This window comes from Capra hircus, chromosome 8, assembly GCF_001704415.2.
Source record: "Capra hircus breed San Clemente chromosome 8, ASM170441v1, whole genome shotgun sequence".
In the NCBI taxonomy this organism is placed as follows: Eukaryota; Metazoa; Chordata; class Mammalia; order Artiodactyla; family Bovidae; genus Capra; species Capra hircus.
Genome location: NC_030815.1, coordinates 49,021,171 through 49,039,806, shown reverse-complemented (window position 1 = coordinate 49,039,806; position 18,636 = coordinate 49,021,171). Strand labels below are relative to the sequence as shown.

Here is an 18,636-nt window from a genome sequence, read left to right as displayed (position 1 = left end):
AGATGTTTGAACACAGGTAAAGAGATAATTGCCTATGGGCAACGAACATCTGATCCCGTAAAGCATTTTGGAAGGAGATACTAGAGGATCTTGAAAGGTACTTTGAGGCCTTGTGAATTTATGAGATATATTCTTGGACTTTATTTTTATATCAATCATTCATTAATAAAATCACTGCTTTCAGTGTGGAGCCATAGCTTTTAACCAATCTTATCTTATTTGAGATTTGGATAAAGAAGACAATCTCATGAAATACCAGAAAGCAACACAAGGAAAGGAAAACTAGTTTGAGTCCTCAGTCATAGTCCTCTGCCTTTTAATATGCATTACCAAATTTCCTACAAAATATCTCAATATATTTATTTTTATTCTATGTGAATATTTACTTTCTCAATGTTGGGATCTTCTTTTTTTTCAGTCTGTCGATTTAGGGCTTCCCTGGTGGTGCAGTGGTGAGGAATCCACTTGGCAATGCAGGAGAAATGGGTTTGATCCCTGGTCCGGGAAGATCCCACATCCTGAAGAGATGCTAAGCCCATGTGGCACGACAAGCCTGTGTGCTCGTGCCCGGGAGCTGCAACCGCTGGACTGGCTCACTTTAGGGTCGGTTCTCTGCAACAGGTGAAGCCACTGCAATGAGAAGTCCGCACATGGCAACTGGAGAGTGGCCTCGCTTGCTGTAACTAGAGAAAAGCCCACACAGCAATGAAAGCCCCGTGCAACCAAAACAAAATAAAATTTTAAAAATATTTATTTACCATATTTATTATGCTACAAAAAATCCTGCATAAAATGTAACATAATCATACAAATAACACCTCATCATATTCACTGTTCTATCCACAGCCAAGGAGAGGAGATTACACAGATTTTTAAAATATTTTTTTTTAGATTTAAAAAAATTTATTATTATTATTATTATTTTTACTTTACAATATTGTATTGGTTTTGCCACACATCAACATGAATCTGCCACAGGTGTACACGTGTTCCCAATCCCGAACCCCCCTCTCATCCCTCTGGGTCATCCCAGTGCACCAGCCCCAAGCATCCTGCACCCTGCATCGAACCTAGACTGGCAATTTGTTTCTTATATGATATTATACATGTTTCAATGCCATTATCCCAAATCATCCCACCCTTGCCCTCTCCCACAGAGTCCAAAAGACTGTTCTATACATCTGTGTCTCTTTTGCTGTCTCGCATACAGGATTATCATTACCATCTTTCTAAATTCCATAAATATGTGTTAGTATACTGTATTGGTGTTTTCCTTTTTAGCTTACTTCACTCTGTATAATTGGCTCCAGTTTCATCCACTTCATTAGAACTGATTCAAATGTATTCTTTTTAATGGCCGAGTAATACTCCATTGTGTATACGTACCACAGCTTTCTTATCCATTCATCTGCTGATGGACATCTAGGTTGCTTCCATGTCCTGGCTATTATAAACAGTGCTGTGATGAACATTGGGGTACATGTGTCTCTTTCAGTTCTGGTTTCCTCGGTGTGTATGCCCAGCAGTGGGATTGCTGGGTCATAAGGCAGTTCTATTTCCAGTTTTTAAAGGAATCTCCACACTGTTCTCCATAGTGGCTGTATCTTTTTAAAAAGGAGAGAGAGAAAAGTTTCTGCACTGCAATGAGGACCCAGAGCCACACACACAAAAAAAAATCTGACCCTATCTTAATATCTCTAAAGACATGAAAAGTATTATTTCCTAAGAAACAATGGGACCCCCCCATTTGTAAACCTGTTTTACTTTACACAATATGCTTTCTGTTGTTACTCAGACTGCATTAATTCTAGTATCAAAATGTACTGTTAGAATTCTCAATGTCTTTGTGACTTTCTAAACTGTAATTGATCACTTTGTGAAAAACCTTTTAAGAAATTTTAGAATGACTAAAAACTCGTGTGAATCCTCAAAACCTAAAGAAAATAACATTGGATTGTGTTGAAAGGGCAAACGCTTCAAATTATTTACTACAGATAACTCACCATCACAGACACATGAGATTAATAATTACTGACACGCAATGTACACCTTCAAAATCCATACTGTGTGTTATATGTCTGCTTATACATTGGTTCATATGGTCTCATAGAAAATAATTTTTTCCTAAATTTTCAAATTATTTAAAGAATAAAATTGACTTTCAGTAAAATTTTATCCATTCACAAATATATATATATTGAATGTTTTACTATAACCAGACACTATTTTCATTAGTCAGCTTTATTGTGGTATAATTTCGCTGAAATGAAATTCACTAAAATGAACCAATAAGTGTTATAGTTCAATGAGTTTTAACAAATACATACACTTATGTAATCTATACCATGATTACGATATGATATAGATACTTAATCACTCTTAAATTTTCCTTATCCACATTTCCTCATCATGCTGTTTCGATGTTTTAAAATTGAATTGATGTACAAGGTATATTAATTTCCTAGTGCTTTATAACAAGTTACCACAAGCTCAATTGATTAAAACTACGTACTATAATATCTCAGTTTCTATGAGTCATGAGTTGAGGTACAATTTAGCTTAGTCATCTATCTCACTTGCTCCTGTCATTTTAGAATAGAGGCAAGCAGAATGACAGCCAGTATTAATGCTGAATTATTACTAAACAATAACATTTCATTTCAGCTCTAATCTATAGTTCAGTTCAGTTCAGTCACTCAGTCGTGTCCGACTCTTTGCGACCCCATGAATCGCAGCACGCCAGGCCTCCCTGTCCATCACCAATTCCCAGAGTTCACTCAGATTCACGTCCATCGAGCCAGTAATGCCATCCAGCCATCTCATCCTCGGTCGTCCCCTTCTCCTGCCCCCAATCCCTCCCAGCATCAGAGTCTTTTCCAATGAGTCAACTCTTCCCATGAGGTGGCCAAAGTACTGGAGCTTCAGCTTCAGCATCATTCCTTCCAAAGAAATCCCAGGGCTGATCTCCTTCAGAATGGACTGGTTGGGTCTCCTTGCAGTCCAAGAGTCTTCTCCAACACCACAGTTCAAAAGCATCAATTCTTCGGCGCTCAGCCCTCTTCACAGTCCAACTCTCACATCCATACCTGACCACAGGAAAAACCATAGCCTTGACTATATGGACCTTAGTTGGCAAAGTAATGTCTCTGCTTTTGAAAAGGTTGGCAGAATAATAGTAAGGATATTAGGGCTGAAGGACACTTTAGACATTGGATAGCCTACCCTTCTCTCAAGGAAACTAAGCTTCAGTGCTCAGTTTTTATTTAGAAAGTTAACAATAAAACTGAGAGTAAAATCAAGATTCTGGACACTCTGTCCAGTTAATATAATAATATTTACAAAGGGATTAGTAGAGTGGCTGGCTCATAACCATGGTAATAATGCTTTGTTTCTGCTTTACCATACACAATAGATATTCTGCTATATATTCAGACAGAAAATAGTGATTAAATGTTCTCAATAGCTGACTAAAGAAAAACATTAGAATTTCAAGGATGAGAATAATCATTATTCATTTGCAAATAATTTAATGTTTTCCAAATAGTTAATCAAAAGGCATTTGTTAAGTTCTTACCATGTATAACTCCCTCATGCACTCTAAGGTGATGAGATGATTGAAAATCTGAATTACTACTTCCGAAAGATGATAATAATAGAAAACATTGTTTGCACATTTACTGCATGAAATGGTTCTGTGCCAAAGAGTTTGTGTGCATATATATCACTCAGTTCTCAGAGTATTGCTACAAGTTATGTACTATTAGCATTGCTTTTTTTTCCAAGTGAGAAGATAGACATTTGGGGCATTTGTGCTACCTCACAGCTAATTAGTAGAAAAGTTGAGATTCAAAGACATTTATGTGTAGAAATGTTAAACATTAACATTAATATTTACTATACATAACAATGCCTTTCTGAATTTAATTAGCCTTAAGTCACCATTTTAAGATGAAGACCTGGCATGGGCCTCTTCTTTCCTCATCTTCAACCTGTGCATAAATTGTAAAAATACTTGTTTGAGACAATTGCACATGAGAAATATACTGAGAAAGAGCAAATTGCACTCATCTCACACACTAGTAAGGTAATGCTCAAAATTCTCCAAGCCAGGCTTCAACAGTACATGAACTGTGAATTTCCAGATGTTTAAGGTGGTTTTAGAAAAGGCACAGGAACCAGAGATCAAATCGCCTACATTCGTTGGATTATCAAAAAATAAAGAGAGTTTCAGAAAAACATCTACTTCTGCTTTATTGACTATGCCAAAGCCTTTTACTGTATGGATCATAATAAACTGTGGACAATTCTTAAGGAGATGGGAATACCAGACCACTTGACCTGCCTCTTGAGAAATCTGTATGCAGGTCAGGAAGCAACAGTTAGAACTGGACATGGAACAATAGACTGGTTCCAAATAGGAAAAGGAGTACGTCAAGGCTGTATATTGTCACCCTGCTTATTTAAATTTTGTGCAGAGTACATCATGAGAAACGCTAGGCTAGATGAAGCACAAGATGGAATCAAGATCGCCAGAACAATATCAATAACCTCAGATATGCAGATCACACCAATCTTATGGCAGAAAGTGAGGAAGAACTAAAGAGCCTCTTGATGAAAGTGAAAGAGAAGAGTGAAAACATTGCTTAAAGTTCAACACTCAGAAAACGAAGATCATGGCATCTGGTCCCATCACTTCAGGGGAAATAGATGGGAAAACAGTGGAAACAGTGGCAGACTTAATTTTTTTGGGCTCCAAAATCACTGCAGATGGTGACTGCAGCCATGAAATTAAAAGATGCCTGCACCTTGGGAGAAAAGCTATTACCAACCTAGACAGCATATTAAAAAGCAAAGACATTACTTTGCCAACAAAGGTCTGTCTAGTCAAGGCTATGGTTTTCCCAGGAGTCATGTATGGATGTGAGATCTGGACTACAAAGAAAGCTGAGCGCCAAAGAATTGATGCTTTTGAACTGTGGTGTTGGAGAAGACTCTTGAGAGTCCCTTGGACTGCAAGGAGATCCAACCGGTCCATCTTAAAGGAAACCAGTCCTGAATATTCATTGGAAGGACTGATGTTGAAGCTGAAACTCCAATACTTTGCACACCTGATGCAAAGAACTGACTCAGTGGAAAAGACCCTGATGCTGGGAAAGACTGAGGGCAGGAGGAGAAGGGGACGACAGAGGATGAGATGGTTGGATGGCATCACCGACTCAAGGGACATGAGTATGAACTGATGACGGACAGGGAGGCCTGGCATGCTGCAGTTCACAGGGTTGCAAAGAGTCGGACACGACTGAGCGACTGAACTGAACTGAATAGGTAGAAGGAAATAAATAACACTGAATAGAGAACAGCAGGAACTAAGAAGATGCAGGAAGGAGAAAAAAAGAGCAAGAAAATAAGTGAAAGTTTGGGGAAAGAATCTGATTTTGTTTTGTTTTGTAATTTCAGTTCAGTTCAGTCGCTCAGTCGTGTCAGACTCTTTGCGACCCCATGAATCGCAGCACGCCAGGCCTCCCTGTCCATCACCAACTCCCGGAGTTCATTCAGACTCACGTCCATCGAGTCAGTGATGCCATCCAGCCATCTCATCCTCTGTCGTCCCCTTCTCCTCCTGCCCCCAGTCCCTCCCAGCATCAGAGTCTTTTCCAATGAGTCAACTCTTCGCGTGAGATGGCCAAAGTACTGGAGTTTCAGCTTCAGCATCATTCCTTCCAAAGAAATCGCAGGGCTGATCTCCTTCAGAGTGGACTGGTTGGATATCCTTGCAGTCCAAGGGACTCCCAAGAGTCTTCTCCAACACCACAGTTCAAAAGCATCAATTCTTCGGCGCTCAGCTTTCTTCCCAGTCCAACTCTCACATCCATACATGACCACTGGAAAAACCATAGCTTTGGGGCACTACAAACTTATGCCCAGTAGGTGGTGCTAGAGTACACCTATTCCAACAGTCAAAAAAGCTGGCCGGGTCCCTTTTCTCCCACACACAGAAACAAAACAAAACGGAAAAACCCACAATCAATCAGACACTGGGAATTGAGATGTGATTATTAGTTAGTGAAGCCAGCTTTAAATTATGTTTTAAGCCATATAATGAAAAACAGATTGTAATGTGGTGCTGTTGTGAGGAAGTGCTGGAATGCTGACAACATACGTCACAATCCTTTATTTAGGAACTTTCCTCTACAGTTTTCTTTCAGTTTTCACAGATGTTTTGCGTGGCCACTTCATAAGTCAGAGTCAGTGGAACTTTAGAGATTCCCAGTTCCACACAGTAAATGCAATGTAAAAGGACATTTACAGTTGCTCACTTCCCTGACCTGTTTCTCACAATGAAATAAAGAGAACAATAAAATGTCCATATAATTTGATTTTAGTTAAGAACACACTAACATGTTAAAAAAAAAAAAAAAACATAGTTCTAAATCAATTGCCACAGTTATATATTCTCAGGAAACTAAAGACCTGACAGAGCTAACAGCTATTTCATTCCTCACCCAGGTCAGCCTCCTACAAAGACATGTTCATTGAGCCCTGATGCTCCAAGATAGACTTTCCAGTATGTTGACAAACGGTCACTCATCATTTTCAATACGACAATCAGTTCACTTCAGTAGCTCAGTCGTGTCCGACTCTTTGCAACCCCATGGACTGCAGCACGCCAAGCCTCCCCGTCCATCACCAGCTCCTGGAGTTTACACAACTCATGTTCATTGAGTCACTGATACCATCCAACCATCTCATCTTCTTTTGTCCCCTTCTCCTCCCATCTTCAATCTTTCCCAGCAACATGGTCTTTTCAAATGAGCCAGTTCTTCACATTAGATGGGCAAAGTATTGGAGTTTCAGCTTCACCATTAGTCCCTCCAAGAACACCCAGGACTGATCTCCCTTAGGATGGACTGGTTGGATCTCCTTGCAGCCCAAGGGACTCTCAAGAGTCTTCTCCAACACCACAGTTCAAAAGCATCAATTCTTTGGCACTCAACTTTCTTTACAGTCCAACTCTCACATCCTTACATGACCACTGGAAAAACCATAGCCTTGACTAGATGGACCTTTGTCAGGAAAGTAATGTCTCTGCTTTTTAATATGCTTCTAGGTTGGTTATAACTTTGCTCCCAACGAGCAAGCATCTTTTAATTTCATGGCTGCAGTCACCATCTGCAGTGATTTTGGAGCCCCCCAAAATTAAGTCTGACACTGTTTCCACTGTTTCCCCATCTATTTCCCATGAAGTGATGGGACCAGATGCCATGAACTTAGTTTTCTGAATGTTGAGCTTTAAGCTAGCTTTTTCACCTCTTTCACTTTCATCAAGAGGCTCTTTAGTTCTTTTTCACTTTCTGCGATAATGTTGGTGTCATCTGCATATCTGAGGTTATTGATATTTTTCTGGCGATCTTGATTCCTTCTTGTGCTTTATCCAGCCCAGCGTTTCTCATGATGTACTCTGCATATAAGTTAAATAAACAGGCTGGCAATATACAGCCTCGATGTACTTTTTCTATTTGGAACCAGTCTATTGTTCCACGTTCAATTCTAACTGTTGCTTCTTGACCTGCATACAGATTTCTCAAGAGGCAGGTCAGGTGGTCTGGCATGCCCATCTCTTTCAGAATTTTCTGCAGTTTGTAATGATCCACACAGTCAAAGGCTTTGGCATATTCAATAAAGCAGAAATAGATGTTTTTCTGGAGCTCTCTTGCTTTTTCCATGATCCAGAGGATGTTGGCAATTTGATCTCTAGTTACTCTGCCTTTTCTAAAATCAGTTTGAACATCTGGAAGTTCATGGTTCACATATTGCTAAAGCCTGGCTTGGAGAATTTTGAGCATTACTTTACTAGCATGTGAGATGAGTGCAATTGTGTGGTAGTTTGAGCATTCTTTGGCATTGCCTTTCTTTGGGATTGGAATGAAAACTGACCTTTTCCAGTCCTGTGGCCACTGCTGAGTTTTCCAAATTTGCTGGCATATTGAATGCAGCACTTTCACAGCATCATATTTCAGGATTTGAAATAGCTCCACTGGAATTCCATCACCTCCACTAGCTTTGTTCGTAGTGATGCTTCCTAAGGCCCATTTGACTTCACCTTTCAGGATGTCTGTCTCTAGGTGAGTGATCACACCATCCTGATTATCTGGGTCAAGAAGATCTTTTTTGTACAGTTCTGTGTATTCTTGCCACCTCTTCTTAATACGGCTTCTGTTAGGTCCATACCATTTCTGTCTTTTATTGAGTCCATCTTTGCATGAAATATTCCCTTGGTATCTCTAATTTTCTTGAAGATGTCTCTGATGCCGCCGCTGCTGCTGCTAAGTAGCTTCAGTCGTGTCCAACTCCGTGCGACCGCATAGATGGCAGCCCTCCAGGCTCCTCCATCCCTGAGATTCTCCAGGCAAGAATACTGGAGTGGGCTGACATTTCCTTCTCTAGAAGAGATCTCTAGTCTTTCCCATTCTATTGTTTCTTTCCCATTCTTTTTTTTTTTTTTTTTTTTCTGTTTCTTTACAGTGATCACTGAGAAAGGCTTTCTTATCTCTCCTTGCTATTCTTTGGAACTCTGCATTCAAATGGGTTTATCTTTCCTTGTCAGTTTAATTATGAATGAATATTTGACAAGCCATTTATAAAAAATAAACATAATCTCCATTGGTCTCTTTCTAAACTCTTGCGTGCTAAATTGCTTCAGTCCTGTCTGATTCTTTGTGATCTGATTGACTGTAACCCACCAGGCTCCTGTGTCCATAGGATTCTCCAGGCAAGAGTAATGGAGTGGGTTGCCATGCCCTCCTCCAGGGGAATCTTCCCAATCCAGAGATCGAACCCGCCTCTCCTGCATTGCAGGCAGAGGATTCTTTACCAACTGAACCACCTACCTGAGAAGCCCTACTAAAGTCAACATTCATCTGTTATTCCTGGCAAAATCTTTTCACTTCAGTCTCACCTGCCCATGGGCAGTTAAGAGATTATTGCACTTCTTTGATATCCTGGAGGGTATAGCTAGTGTAAATGGAGTTAGGTAGCTTGCAAGTGAATACAATGCGTTTGCATACGCAGAATGACACGACTTTTAAATAAATGGGTGGTGACATTTGTAACTTAAGTTTCCTTCCTCCTTCTGGTTTCAAATTTGAGGAATAAAGAAAATGATGATTGTAATCAGATTATAAGGACTAGGTGACTGATGGAGTTTTAGGGCATTCCTTTGGTCCCCCAAGAACTGAGTGGCATGACTAGTGACAGTCCTTTCCTTCTTTTACAGGCACTTCAGGTTATGAGGGGAGGGACTCCCACAATGGGTGAGGCACTATAAGTGATAAGTGATAAGTGACTGAGATGTTAATTTGTGCTTTGTTCTTGCACTTTACCCCACTCCCATCCACTCTGAGAAGGTGGTCAATCCCTTCAGTCAGTCCCTTCATGCTCTCTTATCTCATAGGAGGTTTTTCTGTATGACACAAAGAATAATTGTCTTCCCAATACAAAGAGATTATGCCCAGGAAATGAAAGGGAGAAAGAGGAGGAAAAGAGGAGGGGGAAAGGGAGGTGACCTCCTGAAGTTGAGGATGCAAAGGGGGAGCTGGAAGTTCCCAGGTAGAGCCTGCCGCTGGCTTCCTAACAGCATCCCAGGAGGCTAGAAAAGTTTTTGGTTGGGTGGGAATTGATGGCTTCATGGTATGTTTAAGAGACTGAAGTTCAGGCAAAATTTGCTGGGCTTCCAGATAGAACAGAGAAACCCAAGACTCTCAGATTTCAGTAACCTGTTTGAGCTAAGACTAGGCATCTAGAGGTAACCAAATGGGTACAAAGACCAAAGGACTTCCCCCTTTGAAACACATGCTTCATGTTTCATCAGATGGATGTGAATGAGAGAGCACCTAAGAAGATTCAAATTGAATTATCATGAGGTTGGAGCCCAGAGAAAGTTTTAAGTTTATTCTTAAAATAAATGCTCCTTCTGAGATTTTGGACTAAGATGACATTTATAATTTAGTTCAAATTTATGTTCTCATTCTGAGATTTTTTTTTCCCTAGGAATTATCATTTTAACTAACTGTCCATCTCAGCCAAGGAATAAATAGTGTTGGTTTCAAAGAAAATAAAAAATGTAAGGAGAGAAGAGGAAATTATATGAGAACAATTCTTTTTGTTTTATTTTAATGTTTTTGCTTGGATAACTATTTTAGTTGGAGGATCAAATGATAAAATAAAAACTCCAGTAAATATTATTTCATAACAAATCAGTTTTTGTGAAATGGGGATCAGAAGGATGGAATCTGTAGATTTTAATCACCTTATTAACTGTATGTGTGTACTGCAACAAAAGAATCTTGTTTGGGTTTTCATAGCGTGAATCAAGAGACACCCTTATGGCTAAGTTATCCACTGAAATAGAGAAGTTATCCTTGGCAACATTCTACATTAGGGTAACAAGTAGGTGAGAGTCATCAAACTAGACAAGGGCATACCTTGGGTCACACTATTGTTCATTTAGTTCATTCCATTCTCTTTGAATCTGCCTGCTTTCAGTTCTTCAGACAAACAAGGTGTGTGCTAGCTTGTGGTTAGAATTCTCAGGGGGTAGTTTTTCCTCTTTCATCCTACCTCCATTAAAGCTAAGGCCAAAGCAGGCAAGTACTTTCACCATCTCCGCTTTAATGGTGAGTGTGTGTGCGTGCTCAGTCGTGTCTGACTCTTGGGAACCCCATGGGTGTAGCCTGCCAGGCCCCCCTGTCCATGAAATTGGCAGCTTTTTCCCTTGAGATTTTGCCTTTTGAAGAACCCCAGCATTACGCAAGGGTCCTTACTGGTATCCCCTTACTCAGCATTGCTCCCAAGCTTCGTTTCCTGTTCCAAGGGCACATCTAATACGGACACACCCTACATCTTCGTCACTTTATAAGAAAGCCTTCTGCTTACCCACCAAGCTTTTAAAAAATAATTGTTATATAGCATTGGGGGTTTTTAATGTGTTTTACCAAAATAGGTTTTTCTGGATAGAAAGTCAGCTACTTTAACCCCATTTTTCATTAAATACAATTGAGTCAAATTTTTTGCCTGCATCATTACACCAAACTAATTTTAAAAGATAGTCTTCAGAAAAAGGTAAAAATCATAATTTTCATACAGATTAAAAAATGAATACACGTTAAAGGATTTATTTTATTCTTGTGATAGAACCAGACTAATGTCATAATCAGTTCAGAGGAAAATCAAAACAGCCCAAATTTATTCGAGTGAAGGAATGTTGACGTGAATTGCAAATGGAGACAAAACTGTTGTTTTTCCAAGTCATTCAAGTTACTACCAAACTGGATAGAAAATGTTAATTAAATACTACCAGACAAGTCAGAATTTACCTAACAATTACCTTCATTTACAAAGAGTTGCAAAATGGCTCAAAGACAATGAACTGGGCTAGAATCTGGTAACCCAGAAGGGTTTCTATTAAGACATAAAGTTTTTATCTACACTAATCTTGTCAAGGTCATTAATAACCTTTACACTGAAAAATCTGATATCATTTCTCAGCAATTATCTTGCTCTAGCTACTAACAGCTTTTCACATAACTAACAACTTCCTCCTTTTTGAAAAAAAAATGTTTTTGCTGTCCCCTTTGCTGGTTCCTGTTGATTGTTTTCATAAGCTCTTCCCCATGGATACACATTGCCCAGGTGATTTAATCCAGTTCTGGGGGTTTAAATGCCAACTATGTGCTTACAATTCCTAATATTATATCTTCAATTTTAATTTCTTCTGGGAACTCCTGACATGTATTTTAAAAATTCATATTTACTGTCACATTGCCATCTTAAAACGGTGTTATCCAAAATTCTACTTCGATTTCTTTCGATCAATCCTTTTTCAACACCAAACACATATACACCCCACTGGTCCTCTTGCAGTTCTAGTTACTCAAGCCAAATGTATAGAGTCATCCTAGTTGTCTTCCATTTGTCTCAGGAGACTCATTCTCCATCCTTCCACTCTCTAATTTGTGACAATGAAAACAGACTTATGGGAACTAAATGAAGATTGCCCTTTGTTTTGCAATTGGCTTCAGTGAGTGGGGAGCCTTTGCTGAAGCTTGGAGTGGGGGAGGCGAGGGAAGTCAAAGTACTGATTCCTTCATCAACATCCTCACGGGACAGTTTTGAGCTGGGTGCTCTCCTTAAGATTGCTCTATTAAAATTCCACTTAATGCAAGTTTTTCTATTCATTCTCCAGGGTGTTGCACTATGCCTTGGTTCCTCTATACCTTACTTGCATCTTTTTAAATAATTCCGTTGTTAACACATTGCTGGTTATCATACTTTAATATGCCATATCTTTTGTGATAGAACACTGATGCAAGCCCTCTGTTTCACATCCAGCAAATTCTCCTCTTCAGTTTCCAAACTGTATCGTTTTACCACGTCTCACAAACACTTCTCTGTCCAAGCACCATCATCTTTCTCTTCCGTGTTACTGCAATAGTAGTGGTTTTGCCCCCAGAGACCACTGCCTTCTGAAAGCCCAGAAGAGCGTGCTATAGAAAGTGTATAACTATCTTTTGAAATACAAAATTTATTTTTTCTACACTGATCTTGTCAAAGTCACTAACGACCTCCATACTGAAGAATTTCATGTCATTTCTTAGTAACGATCATGCAGGTATATAATATAATAGCTTATAGTTGCCCTTCTACAGTCTATTCTCAAACACAAAAACAGCAACCTTCTGAAACTGTTGTAGCCATGTGTTCCAGGAAACAGACTCACTCAGAAGGACAATGCAGATAGCGGAGTGCAGTTTATTACACCGGTGGGCCCAAGGCAGAGTCTCCTCTTAGCCAAGGACCCCAACCAGTTTTTGTGAAAACCCTATATACCCTAAGTGTATGTGCCCAAACCCACTTCCCCAAATTCCCTGGAACTAGTCTGAACAAAGGAAAAGAAAGACACAATCAAAGTTAACCTGTAATTCATATGCCTTAAGCCTAGGTAGTTAACAGTGGACAATTATCAATAGGCCTGTGGTCATACCCCAATAAGCATAATAGAATGTATGATTCTATTCGGTTACACAGATAATTAGGGTATTCTTTTAGGTGACAGAGAGCCCTGGAGCTCTTCCTTCCCAGGGCCTGGTTTTCCTGTTGGTATGTCGTTTCCATAGATATTGGACATATAGCTCAAAGTCCACAGTCCAGCCCAAGATGGAGTCCTGCTTTCAAGATACAGCCTGTTCTGTTTCCTCCTTCAAAACAAATATGTCTCTCATGATCCAGCCTCTCACACCTGTTTTCTGTCTCTCCTGGATCCTCATTCTACTCCAACTCTTTTTTTCTGCTACTTTAAAAATATGTTTAGCATGCTCTTTGTCTAGCATCCTCTTGTCTCAGAGTCTCTTCACTTGTCCAAAATGTGCTCTCCTTAAATATCTACATAAAGCCCACCTCACTGTCATATGAAAGGGCACCCTTAGCCCTCTCCACCAGCATTCTCTATCCTTACTTCACATTAATTCATAGTACTTAACGCCACTTGACATCATTTATGTTTCTTATAGATTTATTTGCTCTGTCTTATTTGGAATCTAAGTCCCATGAGAGCAAGATATTTGTCTATTTTCTGGTGGTGTTTCTGTTCTGTCTAGAAAAGCATCTGGATTATAGTCACAGCCAATTTAACATATGTGGAGTGAAATGAAAGAATGAATATGTGAGTTATCAAATGATACAGAAATTGTGTTTTGAAACCCTGAGTGATAAATGGCCAGTCCAAATTCTACTTGAGCTTCAACTGTTTTTCAACAGGAATCAAAAGATTTTCCTAAATAGAATCTCAACCATGATCGAATATTTGAAAGCTATTGATTGGTCTCAGAGTGACTTTCAAACTGAAACACAAAATCAGAGTTGAGGAATGGGTTGTAAGGAAGCCAGTAGTGAAGAAATTAGCCTGACAGATAAGGAAGATGGGTACATAAGAAACTTCATAACGTCATGGTAGGTTCAAGCAATATTTTGAGTAAAAGAACATAATTATGCTACATATAATTGTTTGTTTTCAATTAATAAAAGCACCTTGAATAAAATAATGATTGTCAAATGAATTTCTAAATTTGCTATTAGAAAGGAAATATTAAAATATCAATTTATATTTTACATACAGTAGAACATAAGTGCCCTTCATCATCCTTTCACACAAGTGACTTGCTTTATTTTTTTAGTTTTGCATCTGGACCCCCTCACCACCAGTACTTTTTATTGTATCAGTAGCTCTTAAAATTGGGCTCTTTAATGTGGTTTATATTGTGGTTTTTATTGGGCTCTTTATTGTGGTTTTATCACATTTTATCACACAATCTTGGTTTTATCACATTTTTTATAACATTGCAACAACTCTCAAGTTCACCTCTACTCCCATTAAATTATTTTTTCCATGATAGTATTAGAGTGTTAGTTGGCATTTTTCTGAAGATTCCCAGCATCAAAATCATCTGGAAGAGTCCAGTTCAAATGTTTATCAGTTCAGTTGTCACTCAGTCGTGTCCAACTCTTTGTGACCCCATGGACGGCAGCACGCCAGGCTTCCCTATCCATTACCAACTCTCCGAGTTTACTCAAACCCATGTCCATTGAGTCAGTGATGCCATCCAACCGTCTCATCCTCTGTCGTCCCCTTGTCCTCCAACCTTCAATCTTTCCCAGTATCAGGGCCTTTACCAGTGAGTCACTTCTTCACATCAGGTGGCCAAAGTATTGGAGTTTCAGCTTCAGCATCAATCTTACCAATGAATATTCAGGACTCATTTTATTTAGGATACACTGGTTGGATCTCCTTGCGGTCCAAGGGACTCTCAAGAGTCTTCTCCAACATCATTGTTCAAAAGCATCAGTCCTTCAGCACTCAGCTTTCTTTATGGTCCAACTCTCACATCCATACATGACTACTGGAAAAACCATAGCTTTCACTAGATGAACCTTTGTTGGCTAAGTAATGTCTCTGCTTTTTAATATGATGTCTATACCTGTCTTATTTGATAGGAAAGAAAAATAAGATCCACTTAAACAGCTTTTGAACTGTGATGTTGGAGAAGACTCTTGAGAGTCCCTTGGGCTGCAAAGAGATCCAACTGACTGAAACTTGTGAAAATCAAATAGAAGTGGGGGAAGATTATTGACTTGAGAAATTGAAAAGAGCAAGTGATAATGGTTTCAGATATGGCTTGTTCCATACATTCAAATACTAGCTTTAGAACCTACTATGTCTCCATCTCTAGACTCTATTTTCCTTCCTGTGGGGTTGATTCCCAAGTTCCTCATGACAAGATGTTTTTCATTTTGAGCATCTCCTCCCGGCAGCTTCTGAAAAAGTCCCAAAATCTGATTGGACACTTTATGAGACTCTATAACTTTTTCTCTGTCCTAACAATAATGTTTAAAGTTAAAGTAGAAAAAATGATAGATTTATAATAGGGACAAAACAATAGAATTCTTAGACCTAAATCTAGAAAGAATGGTTTAAGACATAAAAATTAACATTTGAAGTCCAAATGAAGAACATAAACTGAAATAATAACTAATATAGAAATGTTGGTGCTTCTAAAATTAACACATAAATGTTTATCCATTTCAAATTACCATCTCAGTGAACTTTTCTATGGAATGATATAAAATAATTCTGGAATGTGTACTGCAAGAATAAGTCTCTAAAAGAAGCCAAGAAATTTCTGAATACTGAATATGAAAAATTAAGAAAAAGTGAGAGAATTTCAGATACTAAGATAATTAGTATCCCAACCAGTATCTCAACCAGTAACACTGAAGAAGCTGAAGTTGAATAGTTCTATGAAGACCTACAAGACCTTTTAGAACACCCAAAAAAGATATCCTTTTCATTATAGAGGACTAGAATGCAAAAGTGGGAAGTCAAGAAACACCTGGAGTAACAGGCAAATTTGGCCTTGGAATACAGAATGAAGCAGGGCAGAGACTAATAGAGTTTTGCCAAGAAAATGCACTGGTCATAGCAAACACCCTCTTCCAACAAGACAAGAGAAGACACTACACATGGACATCACCAGATGGTCAACACTGAAATCAGATTGATTATATTCTTTGCAGCCAAAGATGGAGAAGCTCTATATAGTCAACAAAAACAAGACCAGGAGCTGACTGTGGCTCAGATCATGAAGTCCTTATTGCCAAATTCAGACTTAAATTGAAGAAAGTAGGGAAAACCACTAGACCACTCAGGTATGACCTAAATCAAATCCCTTATGATTATACAGTGGAAGTGAGAAATAGATTTAAGGGACTAGATCTGATAGATAGAGTGCCTGATGAACTATGGATGGAGGTTCATGACATTGTACAGGAGACAGGAATCAAGACCATCTCCCTGGAACAGAAATGCGAGAAAGCAAAATGGCTGTCTGGAGAAGCCTTACAAATAGCTGTGAAAAGAAGAGAAGCGAAAAGCAAAGGAGAAAAGGAAAGATATAAGCATCTGAATGCAGAATGAATCCAAAGAACAGCAAAAAGAGATAAGAAAGACTTCCTCAGCAATCAATGCAAAGAAATAGAGGAAAACAACAGAATGGGAAAGACTAGAGATCTTTTCAAGAAAATTAGAGATGCCAAGGGACTATTTCATGCAAAAATGGGCTCGATAAAGCACAGAAATGGTATGGACCTAACAGAAGCAGAAGATATTAAGAAGAAGTAACAAGAATACACAGAAGAACTGTACAAAAAAGATCTTCACGACCCAGATAATCACGATGGTGTGATCACTCACCTAGAGCCAGACATCCTGGAATATAAGGTCAAGCGGGCCTTAGAAGCATCACTACAAACAAAGCTAGTGGAGGTGATGGAATTCCAGTGGAGCTATTTCAAATCCTGAAAGATGATGCTGTGAAAGTGCCGCACTCAATATGCCAGCAAATTCGGAAAACTCAGCAGTGGCCACAGGACTGGAAAAGGTCAGTTTTCATTCCAATCCCAAAGAAAGGCAGTGCTAAAGAATGCTCAAAATACCGCACAATTGCACTCATCTCACACGCTAGTAAAGTAATGCTTAAAATTCTCCAAGCCAGGCTTCAGCAATACGTGAACTGTGAACTTCCAGATGTTCAAACTGATTTTAGAAAAGGCAGAGTAACTAGAGATCAAATGGCCAACATCTGCTGGATCATGGAACAAGCAAGAGAGTTCCAGAAAAACATCTATTTCTGCTTTATTGACTCTGCCAAAGCCTTTGACTGTGTGGATCAAAATAAACTGTGGGAAATTCTGAAAGAGATGGGAATACCAGACCACCTAACCTGCATCTTGAGAAACCTATATGCAGGTCAGGAAGCAACAATTAGAACTGGACATGGAACAACAGACTGGTTCCAAATAGGAAAAGGAGTACGTCAAGGCTGTATATTGTCAACCTGCTTATTTAACTTATATGCAGAGTACATCATGAGAAATGCTGGGCTGGAAGAAGCACAAGCTGGAATCAAGATTACCGGAAGAAATATCAATAACCTCAGATATGCAGATGACACTACTCTTATGGCAGAAAGTGAAGAGGAACTCAAAAGCCTCTTGATGAAAGTGAAAGTGGAGAGTGAAAAAGTTGTCTTAAAGCTCAACATTCAGAAGATCATGGTATCTGGTCCCATCACTTCATGGAAAACAGATGGGGAAACAGCTGAAACAGTGTCAGACTTTATTTTTTTGTACTCCAAAATCACTGCAGATGGTGACTTCAGCCACGAAATTAAAAGATGCTTACTCCTTGGAAGAAAAGTTATGACCCACCTAGATAGCATGTTGAAGAGCAGAGACATTACTTTGCCAACAAAGGTCCGTCTAGTCAAGGCTATGGTTTTTCCAGTGGTCGTGTATGGATGTGAGAGTTGAACTGTGAAGACGGCTGAGTGCTGAAGAATTGATGCGTAAGAATTGATGCGTTTGAACTGTGGTGTTGGAGAAGTCTCTTGGACTGCAAGGAGACCCAACCAGTCCATTCTGAAGGAGATCAGCCCTGGGATTTCTTTGGAAGGAATGATGCTGAAGCTGAAACTCCAATACTTCGGCCACCTCATGCAAGGGGTTGACTCATTGGAAAAGACTCTGATGCTGGGAGGGATTGGGGGCAGGAGGAGGAGGGGACGACAGAGGATGAGATGGCTGGATGGTATCACTGACTCGATAGCCGTGAGTCTGAGTGAACTCCAGGAGTTGGTGATGGACAGGGAGGCCTGGCGTGGTGCGATTCATGGGGTCACAAAGAGTCGGACACGACTGAGCAACTGAATTGAACTGAACTGAACTGAAGATAATTATAAAGTCACTGTAATCAAAAATATATAATATTTATATATAAATATATTAGTCAGATATGGTGGAGCATCCACAGAAAGATAAGTATATATGTGCGTTTTATATAACTTAGTGAGAAAGAGTGTTTAATTTAACAAATGGTACTGATACACTATATCAGAAGGAAAGATATACCCAGAAGAAAACAATACTGGACACTGATTTTTTTCTTTTTAAAATAAAAATATTGGAAGGAACTGTAGGAAGCTATTGGTATAAATCTGAGAAGGAGAAGACTTTCCTAAGTATGCCAGA

General features: G+C 39.2%; 1 long non-coding RNA gene across 1 annotated transcript in view; it reads left to right on the top strand.

The window, feature by feature from the left end:
* Positions 1–451, top strand: part of LOC108633238 — a 57,029-nt gene extending 56,578 nt beyond the window's left edge. Inside the window, exon 5 of the long non-coding RNA XR_001918445.1 lies at positions 419–451. This is a non-coding gene — a long non-coding RNA (uncharacterized LOC108633238). The remainder of the gene's footprint in view (positions 1–418) is intronic.